We start from the raw sequence: 10,606 nt of genomic DNA, 5'->3' as shown, positions 1-10,606 counted from the left end.
AAAGCACCATTAAAGTGAATCACAAGCAGTTACAGTATGTTTTTGTACTCTGTTTGCTTAGACAAGGGTAATGAACCACTGTAATGACATTTAGCACAAACCCCCCCAAGGACAAGAAAGATCAATAGTTTATACAGCTTGCGAAACCACCATTATTTTTAAAGTTTTCTTATGAGGAGTTTGTGCAAGACTGTGACACATTTTAACCCCCAGACCCCTTTAATAACTCCTGCTTATGCAACCCTCCGGCGAAACAGAACAGCAACAATGATTTGTGCAGAGTCCTGTCTTTTTTAATCACTGTAAGACACTGGTATTTCCTGGTTCTCAGCTGCTGTGTGGACACTAAACGGCTCTAAACGCCTCCACTCCAGCTTGTTTGTTTAATTGCCGTTTAAAGAAAAACAGAATATTTCTGGAGATGAACCCCCAGGTTCAGCAGATGGCATTTAACCCAAGGTCTCTGCGTACTCGGGGTGCATCCTTTGCCAATAGCAGATCAGCAGCTTTTTTACAATGTCCCCACTGCTTTGTCTTTTCCAAGAGATCTGTTGTGTTTTTAATGTTTCCTATGTATCTGCATTTCTTTGGGTACAAACAGATGCAGATAAGCACTTAACTGCACACAGCTGCCTCACAGGTCTGTCCGTCTATTAAATGGAAGATGATCTTTTCCAAGAAAAACAGCTAATAACATGAGGAATGTTTCATTTGGCTGGCATGTTTATCAGTGCAGGTCAGATGAGTATTCTTTTCATCACTAACAGACTGCTTCATGCTGACTCCCCAAATGCTGCTTTTGAACTTTGGACAACACTGAGTGATATGCCATAAAACTTCCCATGTGCTGGAGTTTTGTAAGACAACATCCGTACTGATGTCGTAACATTAGTTTTGTTTGTCAAAACTTGGACAATTTCATGTAAATATGGAAAAAATACACCTTAAAATGCCTAAAACTGCCTTTGTTGCAGTAACAACACTCATAAATGCAGATGATATGAATATAAAAGTAGTTAATAACTTGAATAAAATGAAATTGTAAAAACCAAGATAAACCAATACATAAATATAGTTTGAATTCTAAGGTAATAACATATCCTATGCTATGACATACATATCTCCCACTTAAACCATACGAAAACAGGCAAATCCTGTCTCCAAGTTACGCATAAACTAGACGTCGTTTTTTGTGTGTGAGTTGAGTGGATTATTATTGAAATTTCTGTTAAATTTAGGGCTCACGCACTTTTGAAGGAAGTAGATTTATTTTATTCAACACGGGTATTTTGCATAACCGACGGAACCTGATGCGAAATCTGTGTGCGGAAATCATTCAACCAAAAATTGGTTTCCTATTGGATTTTTCCTGCGAAAATTCTAAATATAACGGCACATTCTGCATGATTCTAGAACCAATCCCGCTCCTGTTTTCACCTCAACTCCTGGATTTCCTTGATTGAGCGACAAACCCAACTCGGAACGTGAGAGAACGTCCTACGAAAAAACTAACTACGTATCATTTACGTTTATGTCACATTTTCACTTCGAATTTAATTATTCTTAGAGCTAGGCTTTTTTTATTCATAATTTTAAAAGCAACAGTTATTATATTCCTGCCTTGTTTCAATAATACAAACTTCAACTTTGTTCATGTAATGTAATACTCCTGCACACATCAGTCTCTAGCCTATAGCCTATAGATAAGCATGCATGCCTACACATTTTCAAGAGTGGTCTATTTTTAATTTCAGAATGACCTTGCATATCCACTGCCCTTTCTGAGAAACATGTGAACACATTGTCATTTCTTCAAATACTGTACGGATGTGAGGCGTGATGCATATGTGAGGTTTGCAGACCCTATCAGCATATTTCGGAACACAGACTGACCCACAATACGGCTGTGGGACCTTCCTATAGGGGGTCTCTTGAAGACAGTGATTATGGACACATACTTGGCGTGAAGCTCGAGTTGCGAACCTCAGCACAAGCTCTGCCAAACACAGGACAAACTGTGCTTCAGTTGTTCAGCCACTGTGACGCTACGACTTCAAGACCTGCCTGTCAGAAAAAGTACTTTAAAAGACTGCTTTTAAAAGACTTCTTTGGCCCTGTTTATTCATTTTAACCAGAACATTTAGAAAACTTCACATAGATTCATCTTTATTAGAGATGTTTGCTTTATATTTAAGGCTACCGGCAGCAATGTTTGTGCTCCACACATGAATATTTCAAGTCATACACTATTTTTTAAGGAGAGACTGTTATTTTTCTAACCAACTGGACTTTTGAGTTATTCACTTAGTGAACGATAAACCAGGCGGAAGATCCCATAGACTTGCATTGAAAGAGCCACATGACTTTTGAACTAGTAAGCAAACACCAGAGACATCAGAACATAGGATTATCACTGTCAAAGGATCCCTCACATTTTCTTACAAAAAGGTACAAATCTAGTTTAAAAATGACTTAAATTTGTGACTTAAAAATGATTCATTGTTTGCTGCATGCAAAAGAGTCTGTTAAGTCTGTCCCCTTAAGATGGGACTGTTATTCATCCGAGTATTCATGCCCTACTGACTTACACTTTCTCCTTTTTTATCAGATACAACCCGACAAGAACATTTGTACCTTCCTCTTGTTTAATTTACAGTAAACGTAGCCAAATAGAGGCCTCTCACGTTTAATATCTCATGTTGTACCTATAGACAGGGCCGTGCACAGACCTTTTGAGGGGCATGTGCTGAAACTGAAAAAGGGCACCCCCTCCCTTTTTTTATATCAATTATATATATTCTCTTTTTTAGCTATTCTGTTTGGTTTCATAAGCTAATTTGTATTATTTGGTTAACATTATTATGAATGACATTGAGAAGAGGGGAAGGTGAGCAACGAGTCAAGTATTTTTGACTAACTTTTTTTAAATATAATTTAAGTAATCATGTCCAACACTACAGTACAACTCAATTCCAGATTATAAGAAACTATAGCCATACAGTTACTATAACATATCCAACATGTTTCCGCCTACCTGGCAAAAATTTGATACTGTGGTGGACCAGGGATGTTGGTTTCTTGAAGGTCTCTTATTCACTACACTTTCCCTAAAATAAGCCAGCAATGAAAAAATAAATAAAAATAGTGTGAAAAGTACAGTTGCAGTGAAAAGCATTTCTGAAGGATCACGTGACACTGAAGAGTACTAACTGTAGTAATGATGCTGAAAATTCAGCTTTGATCACAAAAATAAATTACATTTTAAAATATATTCAAATAGAAAACAGTTATTTAAAATTGTAAAAATATTACACTATATTACTGTTCTTGCTGTATTTTGGATCAAATAAACGAAGCCTTGGAATGAATCATGAATTACATTCTGCATGATAAAATATAAAGATTTCACAGTGATCTTCTGTAATTTTTTTTTAGTTACTACTACATTACTGTAGTAAAACCATGTTTTACTACTTTTTATACAGAGAGTATACGGAGAGTATACCATAACATGATTATCCTAAATGTTAAAAAATTAAGTGTATCAGCAATCATAAATCAAAGAAGAAATTTCTTAGAAATATGTTATCTAGGTGCCGAGGATCACTCGTCGCTGTGTGAGTTCCAGTACGAAACAGCGCGGGGGCGCACCTGTTATGATTTTCCGATGGTAAAAACAAATTATATGTTGTTGTTATCAATATATAGTTTTTGACCAGCGAATGCGTGCAAATGTTATTTATTTTTTTTGTCCGTCATTAAAACGGGGACGGCGCCTGCCGCTGCCGGGATCACATTACATTTTCATCTACAGGTTACAAACTAGTTTTTGTAGCTATATAGACGGAGCGCTCAGTTTTTCCTGTGGTAAAATGCATTTGGCCAAAATCGCATTTTATAAAAGATGAAATGCTACTGTATGCACAGGCTATTTAAGTGTTGGCTATGTATTGGCTATGACTAGATGGCAAATGCTAGCCCTCTCTCTCAGGCGACGTCCCACATGTCTCAGCCAGTCAGACAGACATCCAATAAATAAAATATGAGCCTTTATAGACATAGTGTTTAGTAGTACTTATTCAAACAACAAGATATTTATTTACCCTTCGCAAAACTGTTCAGCTCAGCTGTTGTCTACTGTGCGGCTGATGTGGAACTTCAGTTCAGTTGATTCAATGAATATAGAGGGGGCGGAGTTATCAGCTTACTGACAGCTTGAGGGTCGAATTAGATTTACACAAGCTCGTTTTAAGAACTTTCATTTGCTAAATGTTTGTAAAACAGACATACAATGGTGACCAATAGCATTGAAAAAAAAAAAAAAAAGGGCACTTCGGAGTGTAAGGGCAAAAAGGGCATGTGCTCTGCACAGGTTGAGCCCTACGTGTGCACGTGCCTGCCTATAGAGATGGTCCAGTCCAAACTATGAACTCTGTGAAAAACCGTCTCCAAACCTTTGAAACATTCGCAAAAAAACACACATTTGTGTTCTTAGCTTGCACTCATTTTCTTATAGAAATAAGCAGTCGTAAAATGAGATCACGACCCCTGGATTTTGGTGAAACTTGGTCGGACTACAAAGTCCTCATGTTTTGACTTTGTAGACACTTCTAAAGGGCAGTTCACGCCAAGTGCTAACTATAAACATGACGTTTTAATAAACATAACACCCTAAAGGGAAAAATATATATTTCAGTGTTTTTCAAATGCATTCTTTCGCAAAAGTCTTGCATTCCAATCAAAGTTCCTGAGAATGTTTCTTTTATTTTTCAAAACCTTTGCACTTTCCAGAAAAACTTTGCATTTGCTCACAACGTCTTTGAGTTTTCCAGAGAAACTTATGTTTGTCTTACAAAACCTTTGTTTTTATCGGAAAGGTTGCATTCAAGAAATTTTGCATTCGCTCACAAAACCTTTGCATTTTCCCAAGAACCTTTTTCAGATTTCAGTCAAAAAACCTATGCGAATTCACAAAGAAATTGTGTTCACTCTCAAAAGCGTGCATTTTCCCCAGAATGTAGCTTTCCTCGCAATGTCCTTGCGTTTTCCAGAGAAATTTAGTGTTCAGCTACTGTTTTATCGCATGCAAAATGTTGCATTTCTTTTTACGAAATATTTGCATTTTCGTGAGAAAACATAGTGTTCAATTACTAAACTTTTGTTACCCAGAACCCCGTTATTTCGCATTCCTCTGAGAAATGTATCGATTGTAAAACCTTTGCTATTTTCCAATAAACGTTACATTTGCTCATAAAAGACTTTGCGGTCCCCCGAAAAGCTTAATCGCAAAATTCTGTTTTTCATTATTTGTGCACAATTTCAAAACCTTTGTCATTTTTAAAGAGTCACGTTTGTCTGCAAAACACATTCTCTGAAGAAACTCCTTCCGTTCACTGACAAATCTTTTGCCTTCCCATGAAAATCAGTTACCACAACGTTTTCTTGGAGGAACTCGAATTTTGCATGAGAACGCAAAAGCAATTGAAATTATTTTCCTTCCATCTAATATTTTAGTCAGTAGTCAGCCATACAGAATAGAGCAGTCCACATCACAACTATAATGATAATTACAAATGGTTGGAATCACTTTCAGGAGGATTTTTCCGGATCACGAACGCTAAAGACATCAACAGCCAATCACAATCCTCCAGACTCCTCCAGTACGACAAAACTGCATCGCGTTCTTAAACGGCCAAAACAAAATCTGATCGTTCGTTGGTGTGAACGTGCCTTAACTGTAAAAAGACATCCGATTTAATTTAAGACCTTGTATCCTTTTTGTACTTTGTATCCCACATACACATTTCCTTTAAAAGAACAACATGTTGAAACCAGAAAACCCCCCAGCATGTCTCGCAGGAGGAATGTTTCCTTGTTTTTAAACACCGATGTCCATTTTAAGAGATGTTGCCCAAGTATTCCTCGCATTAACCATTGGTTAAACTGTGGCGTTCTTCAGCGCATCTGAGAGGTTATTATAAGAAAGAAAGAGCCTCAAGTTGCTGATATTTCTGGACTGACAAAAGCACTGATCGATCTTCTCATGCATATTAATGAGATTACTGAATGAGATGTGTGAGAAGCCTCTCCCATGGTCTTTATGATGCTCGTGCGTGTCAAGCTGTGATTCAACACGAGGATCCGAGAGTTCGAATCAATTTAATACGCATCGGTTCGAAATGTTGATCAAAACTGCTTTGGAGAGCTTGCATTTCAGATGCATTTGAACCAGTGGATCCTCGTGGAATTATGTTCGGATGATCAGCGTTATATAACAGAAGTGTCATTGTACATTTCTGTATCTCAGGGAAAACATATTGTGAGCGTCTGGCAGTGCTCGACTTCCCATTCCTGTCTGCTGAAGCAGTTACCATGGGAACACCATTTTCCCCCCAGTATTGAGGGAGCATTGAAGTGTTGTTTTAAAGTGTTTGAAATGCAGGTCTTTGCACAGTTTAGCATTTAGTTCCTGTTAACCTCTGGGAGTTAAAACTTGTGTTTTACTAGCTATTTGTTGCATTCAAGTCCTTTATTCTGCTTGAATACTTTGTAATTGAATAACCCACTTGTTTTCCTTTTTTTTTTTTTACTCATTCATTTTTAATTTGTTAGTTAGGCTATATGTAGCCTATACTTTATTTTGATTTATTGTTTAGTTTAAAGTTTAGAGGCCATCAAAAAAGCAGTTTTAACTTGATGAGATTATACCTCACGTTTTTACAGTAATGTATATCAAGTTTTATTTGTTTTTGCTGTAACAACAGTCATTAATATTCATTAATATTCATTTAAATTTTTTTTTTATTTTTTTAAAGGAATTTGTTTAAGCTTATACGTTATAATGACCTAGAGTCTAGACCAAATATTTGTATATTTGAAGAAGTTTGAAGAGGACAAATCTTTCAGTTTCCTGAAGTCTGTGTGTAGCATGTGACTGTAATGGACCTACCTGAGAAAAGAGTGACATCTGCTGGTGTTGTGCTGAAAAATAAAATAATAAGAAGAAAAAGTCTATTTAAGAAATTGTCAGCTGACTTTTAGAATGTATTATATATGATCAATAAATTCACACAAAACAGTATTATATATACTAATAATAATCTTTTTTTTTGTGTGTGTGAGAATGTCATGATGGCATATATATTTCAAATATAAGAAAGATATTTCGGTCATAAATTTAAAGAACTAAAAATATATGAATGGGTGCATGAATGAATTATTAACTTCTAGATAAAATAAAAATGTATGAATAATTTTTACGCAGTTTGCATTAGTAATGTAGTAAAACGCATATATTAAAATGCGAAATTCAGTAAACACCTAATTGATTATGTATATTTTGTACAGGCAAGCTTTAAATGTTTTTACAACGTTTTGTCGCAGTTTAATGATTGAAATATTGCCGAGGTGCTTAATATGGATCGTAAATGGTCAAAACTTGCATTTTGTTTACATACCTTTGTTCTATAGGCTAGATGTTTTGCCCTCCTGTTCTTCGAGTTGGTCACGTGATTGACAGCTATGAATTGCAATAATGTGTAAAATTGCTGGAAAAAAAAGAAAAGAAAATCATGTTGTTGTTTTTTATCCTGCATTCCAATTAATATCAATCAAACTGCATGTGGGTTGTTTTGATTAAACAATAATAACTAAATAAATATAGCCAACTTACAAAATAAACACAATAAAAACATGAAAACACAACATAAAAACATGATTTTTTAAATTGAGTTTTATATGATATTTTTATCATGAGTTTTTCTGTTTTTGCATATAAACTCTACACATACAACGTTAGTGCATTAGCTATGGATACTTAGTCTAGCATACTAAATGGCTTCCTGCAGAAATTAATTAGCGAAGTCTAGTCATTTTAGTCTCAGTATCTTATAAATACTCACCAGCAGTCACTGCGTGCTAAATTAAAATGTAGTTATAACTTTTAGAGCAGGAAAGAAAGGAAAAAAAGCTTTGGAGAATGCGGACATCGATCCCGCTACCTCTCGCATGCTAAGCGAGCGCTCTACCATCTGAGCTAATTCCCCTACGTAGTGCACTACAGCTAGTATGCAGTAATTTAACATTAGTACGAAACTCTAGCTACTCGCGCTCTTTTCAAGAATTAAACCTGCTTGCCAGTTCATGAACGGGAAAGAGTCTGGTTAAAATTAAGTTAAGCTTATTCGAGTTTAAATATTCACGACAAAGTGAAAAAAACATGGCTATGCGATCTGTTCTAGTCTAACTGAGACTTGTCATGGCACTTGTATACTGTTGTTGTTCTCTTGTTGATCTGATTGCATTTGTTATTCTCATTTAAGTCGCTTTGGATAAAAGCTTCTGCTAAATGATTAAATGTAAATGTAAATAAACTACGGAGTAACGCTACAAACACAATCTACAACATAGGCAACCATAAACAAAGTTTGTTTGTTTATAGTTATACAAAATAAGTTTATAGTTATAATCAACAACTCAAAAGTATCGATACCGTCTGATTAACGAGCAAGCCTCTTTGTTACCACAGTAATGTTATATCAGCAGTCTTAGTGTAAACGAGAGTATATACTCACAAAGAAATAAACTGAGAAAAAAACCCTGAAAATATAAAATATATGTTTATAATAAATTCAGCCGTTTTTAAATCCTACCTCACCACTGAGCCAAAGTAAGCCCACATGAGTCTATCGCGTTTCCCCAGTGGCTTACTTTTGACCAATTGCGTTTCTCCTGTGGCTTACTTTTGACCAATCGCGTTTCTCCTGTGGCTTACTTTTGACTAATCGCGTTTCTCCTGTGGCTTACTTTTGACCAATCGCGTTTCTCCTGTGGCTTAATTTGACCAATCGCGTTTCTCCTGTGGCTTACTTTTGACCAATCCCGTTTCTCCTGTGGCTTACTTTTGACCAATCGCGTTTCTCCTGTGGCTTACTTTTGACAAATCCCGGTTTTTATTGTCATCTTTGTAAGGCTAAGGCTATTTAATTCATTACTGAATATCGGTCATTATTATTTCATGTGTATTTTTGGAAAATTAATCGTGGCAGTATAGCTAGGTAGCATGTACAGCACACCTTTTCCTCAGTACCTGTGAACCTTTAACTTTTCACATGATAAATGATCAGATAAAATCATCAACCGTCCACTAAGCTATATTACTGTCAACAATGATGTGTGTATCGTCTCCGAAGTCATGGTTTCTGGGACCTATGACTGGAAATAATGATTAAACAATTAAAACGTATATTTGATAATAACACATAATAACACACACTTTTATTATTATTATTATTTAACAATCATTAACAAATCGTTGTGGAGATAGGGACAGAAAATTTACATGAGTTTTAAAATGATGTAATAATAATTACTTTTGTTTAAAAATAAAAAATAAAGTATTAACTTTTTAAAATCCCACATTTATCCATATGGGCCAAAGTATGTGGGATTAGTGCTCTTTTTAATTTGGGTAGACTAAAAGGTGAAGAACACTTGAGAAATGCCTGAGACTTTGAGAGCACCTGTTAAATGTTAAAGCACCTGGGGTGACCCTGGGGTAAGAGGAAATTTGAAGTATGTGTGTTGTCAGAAGACTGGTCTGCATTTTTGTCGCACGTTGTGAGTGTAGTCATGGTTTAAAAGCACAGTGTTTGAAACAGGACATGCTCTTTCATGAGTCTGTGAAAAGTACTTTGTGTTTATTGTGCGTACACCGTGTGCATAGTCATAGTTTAAGAGGACAGCATAGGAAACAGAAGGAAATTTCAAACTTCATATTTGACTTTAGGTATATCAGGGATTCCTGTCATCTGTAGTCGCCGACCAAGAAGCGGTTTCAGGCTGAGGATGGAGCTCGATCTTTGCTCCCGCACGCAAGCCAAAAAGACGCAGAAAACGGGAATACGCCGACTAATTTCCGCTACAAATTAATCTCCCGGCTATATTGCTGTGCATTTTGAGGAGTTTTAGCTACATGTGAAACAAGTCACCCTCCACGGGATGGACTCGAACCCGTGGTCTCTCGGCTGAGCCATGAATGATATATCATGTCTGTGCAAAAAAACTATGATATATCATAATATTTTATCAAAAGCGACTTACAAATGAGGACAATGGAAGCAATCAAAAAAAAACAACAACAACGACAACAAAAAGCAATGATACACAAAGTGCTATAACAAGTCTCAATTACCTTAAACGCAGTACACCTAGCAAGGGCTTTTAAGTAATATAATAAATAAAAAGAAAACAGATAGAATAGAAAAAGAAGAGCAAGTTAGTGTTAGAGGTACTATATATATATATATATATATATATATATATATATATATATAAAATTCTATAATGAATGAAAAGAAAATAGAAGACAAAAAGATTAGAAAGGTAGTTTGATTTTTTTTAAAGAATAGAATTAGAATAGAGAGTACTAAAGTTAGAGGGTCAAATAAAGATGGAAGAGATGTGTTTTAAGCCAATTCTTGAAGATGGCTAAGGACTCAGCTGTTCGGATTGAGTTGGGGAGGTCATTCCACCAGAAGGGAAAATTTAATTTAAAGCTGCAGTAGGTAACTTTTGTAAAAATATATTTTTTACATATTTGTTAAAC

At 35.7% G+C, this 10,606-nt stretch overlaps 1 long non-coding RNA gene across 1 annotated transcript in view; it reads right to left on the bottom strand.

Moving 5' to 3' along the window:
- Positions 1 to 8,700, bottom strand: part of LOC127986930 (uncharacterized) — a 71,006-nt gene extending 62,306 nt beyond the window's left edge. Inside the window, exons 1-3 of the long non-coding RNA XR_008160994.1 lie at positions 8,652 to 8,700; positions 7,458 to 7,547; positions 6,950 to 6,981 (exon numbers count right to left, since the gene is read on the bottom strand). This is a non-coding gene — a long non-coding RNA (uncharacterized LOC127986930). The remainder of the gene's footprint in view (positions 1 to 6,949; positions 6,982 to 7,457; positions 7,548 to 8,651) is intronic.
- Positions 8,701 to 10,606: the final 1,906 nt, after the last annotated feature.

This window comes from Carassius gibelio, chromosome B22 (genome assembly GCF_023724105.1).
Source record: "Carassius gibelio isolate Cgi1373 ecotype wild population from Czech Republic chromosome B22, carGib1.2-hapl.c, whole genome shotgun sequence".
NCBI lineage: Eukaryota > Metazoa > Chordata > Actinopteri > Cypriniformes > Cyprinidae > Carassius > Carassius gibelio.
This window is presented reverse-complemented; position numbering and strand designations above follow the sequence as displayed.